At 39.3% G+C, this 22259-nt stretch overlaps 1 long non-coding RNA gene across 1 annotated transcript in view; it reads left to right on the forward strand.

Moving 5' to 3' along the window:
* LOC139135738 (uncharacterized) overlaps nucleotides 1–22259 on the forward strand; it is a 429492-nt gene that overhangs the window by 85639 nt on the left and 321594 nt on the right. The gene's annotated exons all lie outside the window — the stretch shown is intronic.

The following is a 22259-nucleotide window of genomic DNA, read 5'->3' on the forward strand; positions in this document are numbered from 1 at the left end:
CTCCATCCTCTGTGTTCCATCAACATTCATTTTCTTTTCAGGAACTGCTAGTCCAGTTGCAGGTTCTTAAGGATAACTGAAGTTCAAATTTTGGATATTTGTATTTTCCAGCAATTTCGTTGGTTTTTTGTCAAAAAATCTTCGCCTCTGAAATCGTTTGTTCTATTGGTCTGAAATTTGGTATGTGGTTTGCTAGAGGTAACAAGTTTGTTTGAACAATTGTGGAATTTGCAAGTCTGGGACCATTCCCATTTTTGGTCAAAAAATCTCTAAAAATTTGATGTGCAGGTTGCTAGGGGTGACATGTCAGGTTTGTCAAATTGCAGTGATTTTGCATATTTTTATTTTGGGTCGGTTTTTTCCTGTTTTTGGTCAAAAAATCTTCGCTGACTACCAACTTTGAGCCAAAGGGATTTTTTGAGTGACAAAATATTAGAAACCTGTTTCAAGCCAAATGATATTCGAGAGTATGCAGCTCCAAGATTTCATTTTTTCTGGAAATTTTGTTCTGTTTATCACCTACTCTGTTGGCTAAAGTATGTCAAAATGTTTGTATTTATCTGTTAAACACAGCCTGTATGTATATTGTCAACATTGTTACTGTGAAAAAGTGAATTTCAGTTCAGGCTATCCAGACTGTTTAGAAAGCTGAAAGCACTTCAGCATAATTAGTGGCAAGCAGGTGCAGTTGACTCTCACCACACTATAAATATCAAAATTATCATGAGTGAGCAATTATACTCTATAATCTCCTGTAAATCTTCTTATGTCCGTCACATCTTATTTCAATAATGAAATACTTTTCATTGAAATTAGACCCTGTAGGTGCAAATTAATGTTTTTATTTTTGTTGTTTAAAATAATTTGCTTGATTGTTTGCTAATGAGAGACAGATGTCTACAAATACACCATATATATGGCTTAGTTATCTATGTGAGTTAAGCAAATTATGTTGACATCACTGACAAACATCTAGGCTCCTGTCGTTATAACAAGTAAATCAGTTGCATAGAAAGATGGTATTTGCACATTTTCCATTGCAGTGTATGGCTGCGTTCACAAAAATGAGGGGGAGTCGAAAATTTTTAGGGTAGTAGAGGGGGGGACTTGAAAATTTTTCTCTGCCTGAAGGGGGATATAAAAATATTTTGCTTCCCTTTTTTACAATTCCAAGGTTTGGTGGGTAATTCAATGAAAATTGAATAACATTTTAATGTCATCCAATTGTTCTAATATTAGCAATAATTAAACAAGATCTGGAAGCATTTTGTCGCATTTCACTATTTTTGTCTTGAAAAGATGTACACTTACATGTATGTATTTTCATAAAAAACAAACAAGTAGGCCAATTAGTATCGGAGCACTGCTGCACCTGTTAGCACCTGTTGATAATTTTTTCAATATTTCTATGCAATATATCAATACAGTTCTTGCTGTCTCCCTACAGCATGCTGAAACACACAATATTCAGTTTGTCATCAAAAGCCTGCACATGTGAATATTTGGTGGTAATTGAATTATAGACTCCAGAGTAAAGTCATTTGTCTGTGATACAAATGCAGGATACATATTCACAGACTGTGTTCGCAAGCTGAATACTTGACAGTTCGAATTGCAATATGCTGTAGGAAAAAGAGCAAGAATGCAGTTGTATAAACTGAACAAAATTATTGTCAGAATTATCAAAGTTAATACTGCTCCTGCCCTGCTGCTGCTGCCTATGGACAGTGTGACTGTCACTGCATACCAGCAGTGACAGAGATAGCTCTGACTATGAAATAGCTGAAGGAGAGTTTGGGTCATGTGACGCTCATGGTAGGGAAACATACTTGTACATAAGATCAGGCCAGAAAGCAGCACATGGAAATGTAGGAGACTTGAAAGTTATCAGGGAGTTTTGAGTTCTGGCATATGAGAATAATCAAATATTAAAGAAAAAAGATGGGGGTTACCATGCTAAATTTTCTAAATTTTCACATTCTCATAGTAAAATAATAAACACAAATTAAAGTAAAACTTTATTCAGTAAAGACTAATTTATATGAAAAATGTGACTAATTGGTTTGATTTTACCAAATTTTCCATTGTTACACCAAATGTTTCAGAGATTTTAACGTTTATTTGATAGAATATTTTTACCTACAGTATTGTCAATTTCGTAAAACCTTTAAGCATATAATGTATGCAGAAATTCACAATTTGCATACTCTCATGATCGTCATTTTGTGTGTTCTTCAGCAGGTGCCATTGGCATGGCCAGAGTTGGATTTAGCTAAAGTTGACTTGGACTGATAAATCAAAAAAGCTCACTGATGTGGTTAAATATTAGAGAACTTGCCTTAGGAATATGGCTCTACAAATTGCTAATAACAAGCAGTGTTGTACATCTTTGAGCAGAACTGCCAAATACATGTTTTTTTTTCTTTGAGTGCATACCTAATAAATATGTGGCTCCACGAAATTTTTTTTTTTTTTTTTGTGGGGGGGGGGGTGATCAGAAAAAATAAAATTTCAATCGCGATTCCTCCAGCCCCCACTAACCGTTATATGTGAACCCAGCCTAAGGATAGTCAAATTTAAATGCATCATTTTAGCTCATGTGTTAATACATGAGCTTATGTCGCAGCGATGTCTGTGTGTCTATTTATCCATCTGTTGGCCGTATATCTCAAAAACGGCTCATTAGATTAGAATCAAATCTGGAACATAGATTTAATTAGCAAATGGCAAGACTGATTAGTTTTTGGTGGGTGTGGCTTGCATACTTTTTGCTAATTTGCATAATTAATGATTAAAATACTGATATACATTGAGAATGACTGTACACAATTTGATTAGATTTGCTACAAATGTTGATCACACAAGGATATATCAGCTGTGAAAGATAGTAAGGGGTTACATGAAAGATTATAGCCAATTTGCATATTTAATGAATTGTCCTAATTAGGTATATATAGTTATATGGATTGACTCTACAAAAGTTAACAAAACTTGCAATGTATATAGAAGATACTATATAACATTATTGAAACTTATCAAGCATTTTTACTTCATGGCAATTCCTAATTGCATGTTTAATCAACTTTTTAGCTCCGCTGTCAGTCAAGTGGAGCTTGTCAAATAGGTTGATTTTCCGTCATTGTCCGTCGTTGTCCGTCAACAATTGCCTCCTCCTCTGAAACCGCGAGTCCAATTGCTTTGAAATTTTATATGCAATTTATTTAGGGTGACCTCACTTAAGTTTCTTCAAATCGTGGTGAAATTTGCATATTTGTATTTTTGGGGCATTTTTTGGTGTTTTTGGTAAAAAAATCTTCTTCTCTGGAACCACCTGTCTGATTGCTTTGAAATTTGATATACAGTTTACTTAGGGTGACTTCAGTCAGATTTCTTCGAATTGTGGTGAAATATGCATATTTGTATTTTTAAGGCAATTTTTGTCATTTTGGTAAAAAAATCTTTAAGAATCTCCTTCTACAAAACTACCAATCAGATAGCTTTGATGTTTGGTACATATGTCCCTTGATATGATCTATTTCAGATTTGTTCAAATTGTGCAGAAATATGAAAATTTGCATTTTTAAGGCAATTTTTGCCATTTTTGGTCAAAAAATGTATTTCTCAAAAAGTACTGGTCTGATAGTTTTGAAATTTGGTATACAGGTTTCTATAGATGAACTAAGTAATACGTATTGAATTTCTGATGAAATCTGTAATTTTGTATTTTTGGGGCAATTTTTGCCATTTTTGGTCAAAAAATGTGTATTTCCAAAACTACTAATCTGATAGCTGTGAAATTTGGTATACAGGTTCCTATAGATGAACTCAATGATATTTGTTGAAATTATGATGAAATCTGCAATCTTTCTTTTTGGGGGCAATTGTTGCCATTTTTGGTCAGAAAATTTTATTTTCAAAAAACTGCTCATATCAGATAGCTTTGGTTGGCATGTTCCTAGGGATGATCTGATGTGATATATTCAAAGTATGATAAAATTTGAATTGTGTATTTTAGCAGCTATGGCCACTGAAATGAGCTATCAAAGATTTCCACCTTCTTCATCAACATGTGTCAAAAATAGTTATTCTCTACATAAATACAGCGGAGCTATATCGGCCGCTAGGTCGCTTGTCTAATTAGGGATATATATCTTGATTGACTTGACCAAAGTTGATGAAACTTACTAAATACGCTGAAAACACTATGATTCAACAATATTCAAAGTCATTAAGCATTTTTACTTCAGGCAATACCTAATTTGCATGTTTAATGAACTTTCCTAATTATGGATAGTTACCAGGATTACTTGATCAAAGTAGGTGAAACATGCTATGTAATACCCGGTTAAAACAATATTGAAAGTCATTTCGCATTTTTATGTCATCTAATTTGCATATCTAATGAGCATTCACAGTTGGCATACGGAACATAAAGGACTTGACCAAAGGCAATTACACTTGCCATATAAAGTGATGATACAATGAGAGAAGTCCAAGACAGTATATTTCAGCTAATTATACATTTGTATACTTAATGACCTTTAGAATTAATATGTGGTGAATATTATTCATGATGTTGATCATGAAAAACTTTCAATGAAGTTGCAAACATGTGGCAAAAGATTAAATTTACGCAAAACTGCAATATGTAATGAAACATGTGATCAGTTCATATATGGTCTGCTGTGACATAAAGATGCATTAACACTTGTCTCATGTCGAGCGGTGCTTGTTGATTATTTGGTCATTTGAATATCCATTCTTTGGGCTATATGTCCAGAATTGTTTCACCTTTTTTTATCAGTCTATCATCCAACGGGCGTTAGCCCAATTACAGGATGAGCACTAGTCCGTGGGCTAGAGGGGGTCTACGTGCACCCCCCCACCCACAGGATAACAAACCTGTATTTTTCAGAACTCTTGGGATCCCTAGAATACGAAATGGAATTTTAACAGAAAAAATATAGGGACGCAATAGCTGTTATGGTCATGTTTTGAAGGGTACCGCAAAATCACGATTTTCCAAGCCAAATGCATTTTCGTCAAATCTGTCTTCTTGTAAGTCATGTGCTGAGCTCATTTTTGAACATAACCTCACTTGTTTGGTATCATTAGAAAGGAAATTTATTCCTCTTTAAGATGACATATTGCATTATGCAATATCTTCTACAGTTTTTGTCAAATATAACTAAAACTTACCCCTTACCCCAAAATTTAACATTACAAATTACAGAAAATCTCAAATTCTACCAATTTTTTAGCTAGGCATAATAAAAAATGCAATGCTTTGTCTGAAATCTGTTTTATTTGATACAGGGACATGTCAGAATTATGAAATAGACTTTTAACAGAAAAAAATTGTGAATCTACAGCTGTAACAGTCATATTTTGAAGGGTACCGCAAAATAATAGTGTTGCAGATTTGCATGCATTTTTGTTAAAATTGTTTTCTTATAAGTTATTTGCTGAGCTTGTTTTTGAATATAACCTGGCTAGTTAGGTATCATTAAAAAGATAATTACTAATCTTTAGAATGACATATTGTAACATGCAATATTGTCTATAGTTTTCATGATATATAACCCATACTTACCCCTTACCCCAAAGCTTACATTGAAAATTTCAGTCATAGCTAAAACCAAATTCTACCATTTTTTTAGCTTGACACAAAAAATCTGGCCGTTTTTGCTATTAAATCTGTTTTATTTGGTACAGGGACATGTCAACAATATGAAATAGACTTTTAACAGAAAAAATATTAGGACTCTACAGCTGTAACAGTCATATGTTGAAGGGTACCGCAAAATCATAGTGTAGCAGATTTGTATGCATTTTTGTTAAATTGTCTTCTTATAAGTTATCTGCTGAGCTTGTTGTTGAATATAACCTAGCTTGTTAGGTATCATTAGAAAGATAATTTACTAATCTTTAGAATGACATATTGTAACATGCAATATCTTCTATAGTTTTCATGATATATAACCTAAACTTACCCCTTACCCCAAAGTTTACATTGAAAATTTCAGTCATAGCTAAAACCAAATTCTACCATTTTTTTAGCTTGACACAAAAAAACTGGCCGTTTTTGCTATTAAATCTGTTTTATTTGGTACAGGGACATGTCAGAAATATGAAATAGACTTTTAACAGAAAAAATATTAGGACTCTACAGCTGTAGCGGTCATATTTTGAAGGGTACGCAAAATAACAGTGTTGCAGATTTGCATGCATTTTTGTTAAATCTGTTTCTTTATAAGTTATCTGCTGAGCTTGTTGTTGAATATAACCTAGCTTGTTAGGTATCATTAGAAAGATAATTTACTAATCTTTAGAATGACATATTGTAACATGCAATATTTTCTATAGTTTTCATGAAATATGACCAAAACTTACCCCATACCCCAAAATTTACATTGAAAATTGCAGTCATATCTAAAATCAAATTCTACCATTTTCTTTACCTAGACATATAAATTCCGGCATTTATTTGTATGAAATCTATTTCATTCTATAATGGGTCATGTCAAAAATATAAAATAGACTTTTAACAGAAAAAAGATTGGAATTCTGTAGTTGTAACAGTAAGATTTTGTTGTTGTTTTTTTTTACCGGGAAATTTTTTGCATTGTCACAAAGGATTTTAAAGGTTATTTAAATTTTCCGTAACATGATACTTGAGTAAGCACTTGATACAACATAAGCGCAGTTGGTTTGGTTAATATCTAAGCTTTCGAATATTAAATGGTTCATATGCGTTTCTAGGTAATTATTTATCAGAGATTCTAGTGTGAAAGGGGGCCGTTTCCTCTCAGCGACACTGAAACACTGAAATACCTCATTGCTCATGTACTTGTCTCTTCTTTTCATGTGTTACAGCTCGCTTTTTTATCGTGGCATGATCTTTAAGTTTAGAATTGCGTCTTAAAGTAATTCAACGCTTAGTGTTTCTCGTCCTTAATCGTGGACTACAATTTGTTTCGTCGGGGCGTCATCTGTGGTGATTTTTATGCCTGTGTAATAACGTGATCCGTTATATCACTGTAGCAGTGATTTCGTCAGTCACAGTCGCAATCTCATTTTTGTCAGTCTGTCCTCTCGGTCATGGTGACTTCGAAGACGTCAGTATATTTGGCTTGACCAGTCTGCAGATCTCATTCGCGGCTTACAGATCCACCTTGGCATATTACAAAGGGTTTTGGTTATACTCGAGGTTTATTCGAATGGAATAAGAATGGGGACAGATATTTGATGTATAACTTTTGCACTCTGGTTGCGTGGAAAATAGTGAGACCTTCCCCAATCTTTTGCATGAAAAATAGTGGCCTTGCCCTAAATTAATGACCCCTACCGTCCCGATTTTAATGCCGGTACATATACAAATAAAGTGTTAATTATGATTTTCTAACAATTATTATTAATTCAATACTGCCCCCCCCCCCCTCCGTCCCGGGCCATAGTGAAGGAAAAGAAACTGCACAAATAATGTCTGATATGAAGCCGATTTAATTATTGTCCGGGAGGGGTACCATACCATTTATAGTTTTGACAGAAATGTCCGACAGCTATATCGATTAAATCCCGTCCTGGCCTATGCGTATCAGTCAGTAAATCACAAATAATGACATAGTAACATGCACAGAGTGATTTTTTAATAATTACAAAGTAACTTGGACATTTTGGGGTTTGCCAAAGTTGTTATGAACACGTGACCCGAAGTGACTACGTGTAAATGACAACATACTTTATTTAGGTGAAACACTTTACTCAGTTAACCAAGCGTACAATAAACCATAGAAACAATAGAAATTGCAGCGACGAGTCAGTGTAGGTACAGCGACACTGGAGATTTGTATAAATTCATCAATCCAAAGCACGCGTGCTGGGAATCGCCCCGGAAAATATAAGTGTTTTATAAGCATCTCTGTGTATTCGAAAAATTTGCCTGCTTACAAAATTCAAGAGGGGGCGGGGCAGCTGTCCCCCTTCGTCCCAACCCCTTACAGGCTACGGCCATGTAGTTTTGTTTGGTAACCTCTCTGCTGCCACAGAAGAATGATAAATCACACTTTGGTAGTGATAATATCTCCGAAAATAAAACTAAGGACTTACATGGAAAGAGCCTAGATTCATCTTTAGAAAGAAACATGATCATGTCATAAAGTTATCGGAGATCAAAACCTCATTCAGGAGTTCAGCTTGCAACTGCACTGAGAAATAAGGTCAGATACTCAGCTTTCTGATAATATTGTGTGTTCGTATATCGGGGGAGTTGTGTTCCGGCAAAGTTCAATATAGCGTAATACAGGCTTAAACATGCTATGTAAAGAGTGCTGCTCTACCTGTGGAAAGTGACTTTAATATCAATTCTGCAGGTTTAAATTGCACTTTGACTTTGAAAAATTACAGCGCTGTATTGCTCAAGCATTGCATAGATGGCCTAATTTTGTAGATAATTAGATTGTGTTTTGTGCATTTTCATTCCAAAGGTATATGATATAAGCCATAAAGCTTTTCCTCCTTTTCCCTAAAAAAGTTTTTTTTTCGACAGGGCACTGCCTTGGCAACGACCCTAAGTAGGTATGACCATGACCTTCAATGACCTATATTGCGATAGCAATTAACTTGCCAGCTTCAAATACCAACAAATACATATACCTTTAGTGTCATGGTATTTTCGGAGATGTCAGATTTTAGCTATTGCAGTGTCATGGCAAGAGGACCAACACTCATACCCACCGCCAGATTAATGACAAACAAGCATATTATGATAACCGAATATCCTAGCTCACTGGAGAACATAGTGACGGGAAGTGCCTAGGAGAAGATGGTATTTGGGAGACAATAGACTGTGATGGCCCATTGACTATATTGGTTATACCAAAAGGCGATCACACACCATGCTTGGTATGACAACATTTCTGCGAAGCTTTTAGTCAATGCAGCCGAACATATTGCAGCTCCATTTTGTCATATTTCAATTTTTCTTTTGCAAATGTAAATTTTCAGATGCTCTTAAAGTTGATAGAGTAGTACCCATCTTTAAAAAGGTCCAAAAGAGATTCCTGCAAAATATTTCCCTATTTCAGCGTTACCTCTTATTAGCAAAATTTTGGACAAGACTGTCAATAATCGGCTTGTAAATTATTCTAACAATCATGACTTTTTAAAGCATCAGTATGTTTTCGTAAGAACCATAGTGCAGAGTTGTCTCTTATAAATTTACTGAGGCACCTGACATCACAAATTGACCAGGAAAATAGTACAATAAGAATCTTCCCAGATTTTTCGAAGGATTTTGATACCATTGACAATGAAATCCTCTTAGTAAAGGTCCTATATTATGGTGTGAAAGGGGAAATCCTTTACTATCAGAGATATCAACATGTGTCTGTAGATTGTATTAATTCAGTTCATGACAATTACCTGTCGCATGTGGAGACAGGGATCAATACTTGGTCCTACACTCTTTTTTCTTTACATTAATGATCTTCCTAATTCATGCGATTACTTTGACTTTCGTCTATTTGCAGACTCAACCCTTTTTCATACATATTCTAATGGCACTGTTTTGATCTTTCACCAGTAGAAAATCTTTGAGAAATGTAACACGTTGGTTTGACGCTAATAGGCTCACCTTAAACATAAATGAGACAAACTATGAATTTTCTATCAAAAACGTAGAGCGGTGTATTTACATGGTTATCTGTGTGTGAAAAATCAACCTCTAGTTCAGATTCACCAAGCATCATTTGTCGGGGGTAATTATTAATAAGCACCTTACATGGAAACAACACATTACAAAGGTAAACGCGATGATAAGAAAGAAGGCCGGAATATTTTTAAATTAAGACACGCTGTACCACAAAGTATTCTCATTTTGCACTATATATCATTATTCAACCCATATAACATATGGCTTAGAAGTATGGGGAATACATTTTCATCGTATCTAAATCTAATTCATATCGCTCAGAAAATGTGTATGCGCAGTATAATATTCTCTGAATTTAGAGAGCCATCTTCACCTTTGATCCAAAATCTACGTATTCAGGATGTTCATAAGCTCTGCAAGTTGCTAAATCTGTACTTTTATGTTTGATTTGCTCCATCAAAATGTTCCTTACTACTTATCATATTATTTTCATATTATCAAGAGTGTTCGCGTTTACATGCACAAAAAATGCGTATTCACGCATTGGAATTGACTCTCTCTCTACGCATTTCTTTCATTGTTATGCGTTTTCTATTCGCAAAGGAAAACAGTAAAATGTTTCCGAAAGCACTCCCTGTGACTGAGCTCTTGTGAGAACCAGAGGATATTAGTGCCCGCTTGTCATTAAATTTGTTGCAACGTTTCTGTCAATCACTCATTCGTGTGGAAATTTTCGGATTCTCTGGGCGTTGTCTGAAACATTGGCATCGTAGTTAAAAGGCACGTTATCATATCAACTGTGTCTATGAACTACGTATACGTTGATCATTTTCAGGCGAGCGATAGTTTCTGAAACTTATGACGCAAAGTGAGTGACTGACAGAAATGTTGCAACAAATTAAATGCCAACCGTTCATGATGATCGCATCTCGCTGTCCCCAAATTTGATCAAAGAGTCCGTGAAAAAATGATTCAGAGGATCAATCGAAAGACACTTCTGGGCAACCCAACATGGAGAACACGGAGAAGCGCAGTGAAATTGAACCCATGTCGGAATCCACGACGTATTGTCCTGTTGTCGCCGATACAACAACAGGGGATCAGCGCCAAAGTGAAGCCGTGAGCCGTGATGATAATGCACCGGTTACCAAAAAAATTCCATCCACAACCACACGCAGGCTACCAAGAGCAGTGCAAGACTGAATATCCATAGTTACGTTTTGATGTATAAATATAAATGTATAAATTTCGAACACTGCTAGTGCCTGGATTAGCTGCAATACCTCTAACCTTTGGGTTGCCCGATGTGTTTTGACGGCCGCATGTATACCCTTCGCTGTTACGTTTCAGCATGTTTGAAACACAGCCCAGTTGTTCAAGTTGTTCGTTGAACTTGTTTACATTAAAATAATGTTACATGTACATCGTACAATCCGAATTGGTAGTGTAGATTTATTGAACGGCTCATCGTATTTTGTAGTCAGTTTTCATTCCATCCATCGAGTGCGGAAGTGAAATTACGCATGCATAGGGGCCCTACAGCCATTACGCAATTTTAGCACACTATTAAATGCGTATGCCGCACATGTATACATCTGCAGGTCAATCTTCAATATCTTACACAGGTGCAAAAATATAGAACATATTGTTGAATTTTGTTAAAAATCAAACTTCTATGTGTAAGTTCACAAAAGCTATCTTTTATGAGAATGTCTTGCTCTATGTTAATGTGCTTAAGTACATGTACGAAGGTAAAACGAATTCTAGCTGTAATCATCTAACTTTGTGGGATTTTTTACTGTCACAGTTACCATCTTCTCGTCACAAAATTACATGTATCAATATATATACAACAATACATTTTCAATACAATGTACATATAAGTTAACAGGCTAGGCTCGACTAGCACAAGACTATATTCGTAGCTTCTTATTGTCAATGTATTCTGCGGAATTTGAATTGTATTATATTTCTTGAATATTAAATATGGCAATAAAATAATGATGAAGATGATGACGATGATGACGACGACGACGATGATGATGATGATGATGATGATGATGATGATGATTGACTTGTCGCCTGAAAAACCAACGTGTCGGTTTTCCACGCGGCGTCGCCTGACCTCATCGGACGACGCGACGATATCATACAAACGAGGCAACTCCACGGGCAACTCGAATTGCCTACCGCGTTGCTCGTCGCGTTGCCTACCGAGGTGCCTCGTGTAACTCGACCATGCGACTGTTAGGTAGCCGTCATTATTTACGGTCTGGCGGGGGTGGGGTGGGGTGGGTTGGAGTAATTTCATCGGAAACTCCGAAATTTCGAGTACCCTTGCAAACCATGATGAATTTGAGTAACCCCCCTCTCTAACTCAGAAATTTTGACTGATCCCCCCCCTCTTAGAAGAGCTAAATACCAATACACGTACTTGTAAAATTTACAAAAATACAGCGATAGTAAAGACCTTTCAAATCTGATCTACCCTGCGTTATTATTATCGGTTATCTAATGACGGTTGAAAAAGGTGAAACAAACTAAATGAAATTCAAAGTGACAACGAAATATAGATATTAAAGCTCACGCTATAACCAGTATCTAACCACATAGTACTGTTTAATTTGGATGGGTATCATGACTAGGTTTTCACTAGGATATATGACTGGGCAGAGTTTGAAAGTAAAAGGGGAATAACATGTGCGAGGCTGAGGGGGAAGTGTCAGAGGGGATATTCACGATCTTGCGTGGAAAATTTTGAGAAATTGATTTGTTCAATGGTGCAGCCTGGTGCAATCTGAAAGCCTCAAAGGTGTTTTTTAATTTGTTTTTAACTAGTAAAACTGTTAGAACGCCCTAAGGGAAGAGCACGGGAGGGGTGTCCCCCTCTCGCATCGAAAATTTTGAGAAATTGATGGGTGCAACCATGGTGCAATTTGAGAGGTGTTTCAATTTATTTTGCTTAAAAAATTGAGTAACCCCCTTCTTCCTCTCCACATTTTGAGCAACCCCCTTGAAGTTTTCAATTTTTGAGTTACTCCCTCACAGGCTTACGATCCCCAGGCCGTAAATAATGACGGCTCCCTTAGGTATACTAGTCCCAGATCGGCCTGAAAGTTCTTATAAGGTTCCGTGGTGCATTGCGCACAGTGAACGTTCATAATTCTAATAAACTCAATTAAAGGTTTCACCCTGACAAATATTTTCGTGGCCGAATTATGAAATACAACATTCATTTTGAGTTTCATTGATATATACCAGTCTTGTACGCCAATACGTTGTACAACATAAAATCTCATAATTTGGTTGTTTACTGTACATATACCTACAGAGTTTGACACGACCAAGGAAATGCTCTATGGGATGACCGGGAATAAGCGTAGATCTCTTGCGTGGATCGCTCCGGATCACTGTTGTTTCTACCAAGAGTATAATCAATATTTTGGTCAAGAGCACCAGCCTGAGGGCATGTGTTGTTCACTTTATTGCACCGACAATTTGAAATCATCAAAAAATACAGTATTTGTACTGTGCGTATGTGCGCTACCAATGGCGTTCGGACGGCTTGCCGGCAAGAGGGCAATGCAATTCAAACCACGTTATATCACAGTTTTTTGAATGTCACGTTGCGGAGTTGCATCCAATCACGAGATCAGTATTGTAGTTGAGGTGTAATATTATTATAGCTTTGTCAATACCAGTGAATTTTGTGACCTTATACCCTCAGATACGTACTGATAATGTATCCAATCATCTATCATTGCTATCAAAGATGTTTTGTACATCTTCAAAGTCAGTGACATCTCAAAAACTATAAAATAACAGCATTATATATCCCCGTCCTCCCACAATTGACTCATCAAGCAAACTTTGCGCTCCATCATGTACTCGGCTCCGCCTTGTTGTGCAAATTTTGCTTTCGTCCATTATAAGCTGGGAGGGGTACATTTCTTTAACCTGATTTTTCACCATTAAAATGAATCTTTAACCCAACATGTAGTATATGTTTGGGTAGGTCGACAGTTGAAGATTATAAAAATTGTGAGAATATTTCAAAACCTGTTTGCGTGTGTTTGTTTTGCTCAAAAATGTGTGTTTTTGAGTTTTTTCACTTAAAAAAGTGTAAGTACGAGAGGGTGATGGCCATTGGTAAGCCGTTTACTGCAATCGATAGCAGGGTAAGGTGTGTAAAAAACCGTGTCTTGGATTTTTGATACTCCGCTTTGTTTTTGCACAATTAGCCTTGAAAGTGAGAAGTGGTGGATTCTGAATAAATTAACGGCTTTTGTCCACGTTTGTCACGATATCTTTTGTTTTCGGAACATTATCGGAATTCTGAGACATGGTTTTGTAGAAACAGTCACTAACTACAACCTGTGCAAAGATAAGGCTAATCCGTCAACGCGGCGCCAAGTTACACTCTCCAGAAGTTGCGATACATTGCCAAAAACGGAACGGAGTAAATCGCAGAAATGTGTATGCGACCCTTCGAGTCGCACAAAGTCAGCTAAAATTCCGGTTCGCTCACATTTTCGGTGGAAATTCCCAGTCCATAATGAAGTACAGGACTTTTTACACAATTGTCTGAATTTGTGGTATGAATGAAATTATACATGACGTGAAAATTGGAAGAAAATGAACACTGAAACGGCCAGTTCGCGGCGTAAGCGTTAGGCTTTATTACACAACTGTCATTCCGAGCTAAATCTGGGGATAATCTTCTTGCTAAATACAAACTAGCGTATTAACTGTGCACTGTAGTGTACCAGTTAAAATTTGATTATCAAGCGAAGAATTGGCTGGCTGCATATATACTTCGTAAACTTATGTGAGTTTGCATGCCAGTCCGATGACATCGTGTTTTCCTCTCTTTTGGTTGCGCAACCGTCACGGCGTTTTCAGCTTCCTGCCTGGAGAGAGACACGTGACAATGAATTTACAATGTGGTACATACCGACAAAGACGAATTCATTCAGACGCCGTGTTGCGTACGTTAGCTTTTACGTTCCGTACTGCATGTTGAAGTACGACCACAGTCCGCCTTGAACATGGCATGGAGCTAAAAACGGACAGCTACATGAACGCGGTTTCCGACCTCAGAAGCACCAGTGCCGGGCTAACTTTGTGTTGTGCCATGTTAGAACCCATCGTTAGGCTAAACTAAATATAACACCTGGCAATATCTGGTATCTAAACGATTTCTGATAGAAAGATAAAAAGTTGGCGAAAAACTGAAATAAATTGAATCTGACACGAAACTTGAACAATTCTAAAAACAACTTGTTTTGGCTTCGCGAGTGCCATGGAGGCGAGTACCTAAAACAGATGTGAATCTCTGACCACGCTGATATTAAACTGAATGCGTCATTCTAAAACCGCGACGGTCGAATTTGGTACAGGTAATGAAATGCGTGAACTTCAATCAAACAGTTGAATATCGCGTTGGCTGATGTGTGGAAACGAGCATTCGTCGTTCTCCGGTGGCGACTGTCCGTTGACTATACTAGCGACGATAGACAGGCCAGCAGCACGCTGTTTTTCAGCGTGATTGAGTTTATCCACAGAAAAAGTAGTTGCTGATTCAAAAAAAAGCACGTTCACGGTTGTTTATTTTTTTCTCAAATTCATGGAAAGTATTCTCTCATTTTCAATTTTGGCTTCTTTAAATTTATTGCATAAGTTTATAATTACCTAATAACAATTCAATCGCGATGATTTTAAAGCTATACCGACATGAATTTGTGCTGTGAAATATCGCATACTTTTCAATCGAGATTGGTTTCGACCCTGGACTTCGACTCACTTCATGAGCAGTCCGCCAATAAAAGTTCAGTGGATCGAGACAAATTATATATGCTCTATGATTAGCTCCGGTACAGATTGAAAAAACAAATGCTAGGTCAACATTGCGTTTACATTGTAAATCACGGCATTCTAAAACTCTACGTGCATTACCCGCATCACGTTCCCTCTGTGTCCGCATTGAATTTACAAAACACTCAGCTCACGTTTCCAAACCGGGCAGAGCAGACACAGGCGCGATTTTCTCGTTAATATAAAATTTCGAACTGTTGGCATATTTCTAATTTCTGCTGAGAGAAATGTTGCTCGCCCGACTGTCGAAACAAAGAGACGTCGCAACCATTTTCACTAAAAAGATAGAAAACTTGTGGTGACGTACAGGAACGTAATCTTCATTGCATGCTTTAGGTGTAAACCGTAACGTAGCGGTAACAATTTTGGTTGCCGGACTTCACTGGGCATTTGCAGACGTTAAAAATCATCTGACATTTTTATCATCAGTCGCAATTATTCGGAGCAGGATTAATTTTGAATGTCGGCCTTCATATAAGGTGCAGACAAACATGTAAACTGTTATCAGAAAAAGACGTAATTTTGGGATTTTTGGAATAGCCTGGTTTGATTGGGGCGGGGTCAGTTTTGAATGTCAGACTACACTTTGCATGAGTCCACGTCATTTGTTAGCGGACACAAATGTACGTTTATGTTTTCGGCGGCGATTAATTTTGAATGCTGGACTTTATTTAGCAAACACGTAAAGACAATGACCTACTATTTGGATTTTCGGCCGTTATTTGTTTGTACGGGAACAGTTTTATTAAATACGTGTTATAGGAAAACGAAGTAAAAATTACGTAAACTACAATGAGCAGCCTCTCTGTTGTGCGCAAGATGTATCACCAGTTTTTGTGCGAAGCTCAGTTTAGTCACGGTCCGGACCGTGGTTTAGTGTTGAATGAGTAAGCGTTCTCCGTTACATTCCTCGCTTGCGACCATTTCCAGTTGACACCTTTTCAACGCATCAGAAACTGGAGTTTTAAGCCTGACTGTAACTCTGACAATTTTAACTGTTCTCTCATTCCCAGCCATATGCTTGATATTTCGCTTTTGTGGACCATGCTTTTGCAATCGACGGCTACTAAGCTTCAGCATGTTCAGTAGCCACGACATACTTCCTGCCGGCAGCTGGGAAGAAGACTGACGCATGCGCACTCCTCCGGACGTAATTAGCGTAATCTACTTATGCTCTTGAGATAGCTTGACTAATCTGGAAACCGTTAAGACACAAGAAAAACACGGCACGCGAACTGGCCTACAATGCTCATTTTTGTTAAAATCTAACTCATTTCCGAGTATGTTATGGTTTCAAACTTATCGTCCACTCAAAGGCCATATTAGACAGATTCAAAATTTACCATAAAACAAAAAATGACCAAAATCACTCAAGGAAGGTGGGTCTGAAATGTAATACATGCGTAATAATTCTATAGGAGTCGGCATGCCGTGGCAATGAACGGAATGTGAAGTGTTGTGTCTATTATGGGTTACCATTTGTGTTAAGTCTTAAGCTATGTAGGAACTAATGTCGGCTCCCGCCCGCACCATGTGTTGTAAAGGATACCGCTTATGGTCACATTCATGATGGAAAATATGTTGGCCAAATGCGCTCTACCCTTACTCTATCCTAGACTACCTTGGATCCTTAGGGCTACTGTTTCACACAAAATTTGCACGGACAAAATGTCGGCTACACGTCGGCTACCCTCCACTACCTTGTGTCTTGTGGGCTATCGATTATGAGCATATTCTGAATGGGAAAAAATTTCCGCTACCCTCCGCTACCTTGTCTCCTATGGGCTACCGATTTTGACTCCTCCAAACAATCTTTTAGTGACAATAAAGTCTGAAACTTGTCCGCTACCGTCGCTACCCTCCGCTACCTTGTGTTCTATGGGCTATCGATTTTGAGCATATTCTGGATGGGGAAAAATGTCCGCTACCCTCCGCTACCTTGTGTTCTATGGGCTACCGATTTTGAGCATATTCTGGATGGAGAAAAATGTCCGCTACCCTCCGCTACCTTGTCTCCTATGGGCTACCGATTTTGAGCATATTCTGGATGGGAAAAAATGTCCGCTACCCTCCGCTACCTTGTCTCCTATGGGCTACCGATTTTGACTCCTCCAAACAATCTTTTAGTGAAAATAAAGTCTGAAACTTGTCCGCTACCCGTCGCTACCCTCCGCTACCTGGCTTTCTATGGGCTACCGATTGAGCATATTCTGGATGGAGAAAAATGTCGGCTACCCTCCGCTACCTTGTCTCCTATGGGCTACCGATTTTGAGCATATTCTGGATGGGAAAAAAATGTCCGCTACCCTCCGCTACCTTGTCTCCTATGGGCTACCGATTTTGACTCCTCCAAACAATCTTTTAGTGACAATAAAGTCTGAAACTTGTCCGCTACCCGTCGCTACCCTCCGCTACCTGGCTTTCTATGGGCTACCGATTTTGAGCATATTCTGGATGGGGAAAAATGTCCGCTACCCTCCGCTACCTTGTCTCCTATGGGCTACCGATTTTGAGCATATTCTGGATGGGAAAAAATGTCCGCTACCCTCCGCTACCTTGTGTTCTATAGGCTACCGATTTTGACTTCTCCAAACAATCTGTTAGTGAAAATAAAGTCTGAAACTTGTCCGCTACCCGTCGCTACCCTCCGCTACCTGGCTTTCTATGGGCTACCGATTTTGAGCATATTCTGGATGAGAAAAATGTCCGCTACCCTCCGCTACCTTGTCTCCTATGGGCTACCGATTTTGACTCCTCCAAACAATCTTTTAGTGACAATAAAGTCTGAAACTTGTCCGCTACCCGTCGCTACCCTCCGCTACCTTGTGTTCTATGGGCTACCGATTTTGAGCATATTCTGGATGGGGAAAAATGTCCGCTACCCTCCGCTACCTTGTCTCCTATGGGCTACCGATTTTGAGCATATTCTGGATGGGAAAAAATGTCCGCTACCCTCCGCTACCTTGTCCTATGGGCTACCGATTTGACTCCTCCAAACAATCTTTTAGTGACAATAAAGTCTGAAACTTGTCCGCTACCCATCGCTACCCTCCGCTACCTGGCTTTCTATGGGCTACCGATTTTGAGCATATTCTGAATGAGAAAAAAATGTCGGCTACCCTCCGCTACCTTGCATCCTATGGACTACCGATTTTGACTCCTCCAAACTATCTTTTGTGAAAATAATGTCTGAAACTTGTCGGCTACCCGTCGGCTACCCTCGCTACCTTGTCTCCTATGGGCTACCGATTTGAGCATATTCTGAATGAGAAAAAAATGTCGGCTACCCTCTGCTACCTTGCATCCTATGGACTACCGATTTTGACTCCTCCAAACTATCTTTTGTGAAAATAATGTCTGAAACTTGTTGGCTACCCGTCGGCTACCCTCCGCTACCTTGTCTCCTATGGGCTACCGATTTGAGCATATTCTGGATGGGGGAGAAATGTCCGCTACCCTCCGCTACCTTGTCTCCTATGGGCTACCGATTTTGAGCATATTCTGGATGGGAAAAAATGTCCGCTACCCTCCGCTACCTTGTGTTCTATAGGCTACCGATTTTGACTTCTCCAAACAATCTGTTAGTGAAAATAAAGTCTGAAACTTGTCCGCTACCCGTCGCTACCCTCCGCTACCTGGCTTTCTATGGGCTACCGATTTTGAGCATATTCTGAATGAGAAAAAATGTCCGCTACCCTCCGCTACCTTGTCTCCTATGGGCTACCGATTTTGACTCCTCCAAACAATCTTTTAGTGACAATAAAGTCTGAAACTTGTCCGCTACCCGTCGCTACCCTCCGCTACCTTGTGTTCTATGGGCTACCGATTTTGAGCATATTCTGGATGGGGAAAAATGTCCGCTACCCTCCGCTACCTTGTCTCCTATGGGCTACCGATTTTGAGCATATTCTGGATGGGAAAAAATGTCCGCTACCCTCCGCTACCTTGTCTCCTATGGGCTACCCATTTTGACTCCTCCAAACAATCTTTTAGTGACAATAAAGTCTGAAACTTGTCCGCTACCCGTCGCTACCCTCCGCTACCTGGCTTTCTATGGGCTACCGATTTTGAGCAGATTCTGAATGAGAAAAAAATGTCGGCTACCCTCCGCTACCTTGTCTCCTATGGACTACCGATTTTGACTCCTCCAAACTATCTTTTTGTGAAAATAATGTCTGAAACTTGTCGGCTACCCGTCGGCTACCCTCCGCTACCTTGTCTCCTATGGGCTACCGATTTTGAGCATATTCTGAATGAGAAAAAAATGTCGGCTACCCTCCGCTACCTTGCATCCTATGGACTACCGATTTTGACTCCTCCAAACTATCTTTTTGTGAAAATAATGTCTGAAACTTGTCGGCTACCCGTCGGCTACCCTCCGCTACCTTGTCTCCTATGGGCTACCGATTTTGAGCATATTCTGGATGGGAAAAAATGTCCGCTACCCTCCGCTACCTTGTCTCCTATGGGCTACCCATTTTGACTCCTCCAAACAATCTTTTAGTGACAATAAAGTCTGAAACTTGTCCGCTACCCGTCGCTACCCTCCGCTACCTGGCTTTCTATGGGCTACCGATTTTGAGCATATTCTGGATGGGGAAAAATGTCCGCTACCCTCCGCTACCTTGTCTCCTATGGGCTACCCATTTTGAGCATATTCTGGATGGGAAAAAATGTCCGCTACCCTCCGCTACCTTGTGTTCTATAGGCTACCGATTTTGACTTCTCCAAACAATCTTTTAGTGAAAATAAAGTCTGAAACTTGTCCGCTACCCGTCGCTACCCTCCGCTACCTGGCTTTCTATGGGCTACCGATTTTGAGCATATTCTGAATGAGAAAAAATGTCCGCTACCCTCCGCTACCTTGTCTCCTATGGGCTACCGATTTTGACTCCTCCAAACAATCTTTTAGTGACAATAAAGTCTGAAACTTGTCCGCTACCCGTCGCTACCCTCCGCTACCTTGTGTTCTATGGGCTACCGATTTTGAGCATATTCTGGATGGGGAAAAATGTCCGCTACCCTCCGCTACCTTGTCTCCTATGGGCTACCGATTTTGAGCATATTCTGGATGGGAAAAAATGTCCGCTACCCTCCGCTACCTTGTCTCCTATGGGCTACCGATTTTGACTCCTCCAAACAATCTTTTAGTGACAATAAAGTCTGAAACTTGTCCGCTACCCGTCGCTACCCTCCGCTACCTTGTGTTCTATGGGCTACCGATTTTGAGCATATTCTGGATGGGGAAAAATGTCCGCTACCCTCCGCTACCTTGTCTCCTATGGGCTACCGATTTTGAGCATATTCTGGATGGGAAAAAAATGTCCGCTACCCTCCGCTACCTTGTCCTATGGGCTACCGATTTTGACTCCTCCAAACAATCTTTTAGTGACAATAAAGTCTGAAACTTGTCCGCTACCCATCGCTACCCTCCGCTACCTGGCTTTCTATGGGCTACCGATTTTGAGCATATTCTGAATGAGAAAAAAATGTCGGCTACCCTCCGCTACCTTGCATCCTATGGACTACCGATTTTGACTCCTCCAAACTATCTTTTTGTGAAAATAATGTCTGAAACTTGTCGGCTACCCGTCGGCTACCCTCCGCTACCTTGTCTCCTATGGGCTACCGATTTGAGCATATTCTGAATGAGAAAAAAATGTCGGCTACCCTCCGCTACCTTGCATCCTATGGACTACCGATTTTGACTCCTCCAAACTATCTTTTGTGAAAATAATGTCTGAAACTTGTTGGCTACCCGTCGGCTACCCTCCGCTACCTTGTCTCCTATGGGCTACCGATTTTGAGCATATTCTGGATGGGGAAAAATGTCCGCTACCCTCCGCTACCTTGTCTCCTATGGGCTACGATTTTGAGCATATTCTGGATGGGAAAAAATGTCCGCTACCCTCCGCTACCTTGTGTTCTATAGGCTACGATTTTGACTTCTCCAAACAATCTGTTAGTGAAAATAAAGTCTGAAACTTGTCCGCTACCCGTCGCTACCCTCCGCTACCTGGCTTTCTATGGGCTACCGATTTGAGCATATTCTGAATGAGAAAAAATGTCCGCTACCCTCCGCTACCTTGTCTCCTATGGGCTACCGATTTTGACTCCTCCAAACAATCTTTTAGAGACAATAAAGTCTGAAACTTGTCCGCTACCCGTCGCTACCCTCCGCTACCTTGTGTTCTATGGGCTACCGATTTTGAGCATATTCTGGATGGGAAAAATGTCCGCTACCTCCGCTACCTTGTCTCCTATGGGCTACCGATTTTGAGCATATTCTGGATGGGAAAAAATGTCCGCTACCCTCCGCTACCTTGTCCTATGGGCTACCGATTTTGACTCCCCAAACAATCTTTTAGTGACAATAAAGTCTGAAACTTGTCCGCTACCCATCGCTACCCTCCGCTACCTGGCTTTGTATGGGCTACCGATTTTGAGCATATTCTGAATGAGAAAAAAATGTCGGCTACCCTCCGCTACCTTGCATCCTATGGACTACCGATTTGACTCCTCCAAACTATCTTTTTGTGAAAATAATGTCTGAAACTTGTCGGCTACCCGTCGGCTACCCTCCGCTACCTTGTCTCCTATGGGCTACGATTTTGAGCATATTCTGAATGAGAAAAAAATGTCGGCTACCCTGCTACCCTTGCATCCTATGGACTACCGATTTTGACTCCTCCAAACTATCTTTTTGTGAAAATAATGTCTGAAACTTGTTGGC

The sequence above is a fragment of the Ptychodera flava genome, chromosome 1 (assembly GCF_041260155.1).
Source record: "Ptychodera flava strain L36383 chromosome 1, AS_Pfla_20210202, whole genome shotgun sequence".
In the NCBI taxonomy this organism is placed as follows: Eukaryota; Metazoa; Hemichordata; class Enteropneusta; family Ptychoderidae; genus Ptychodera; species Ptychodera flava.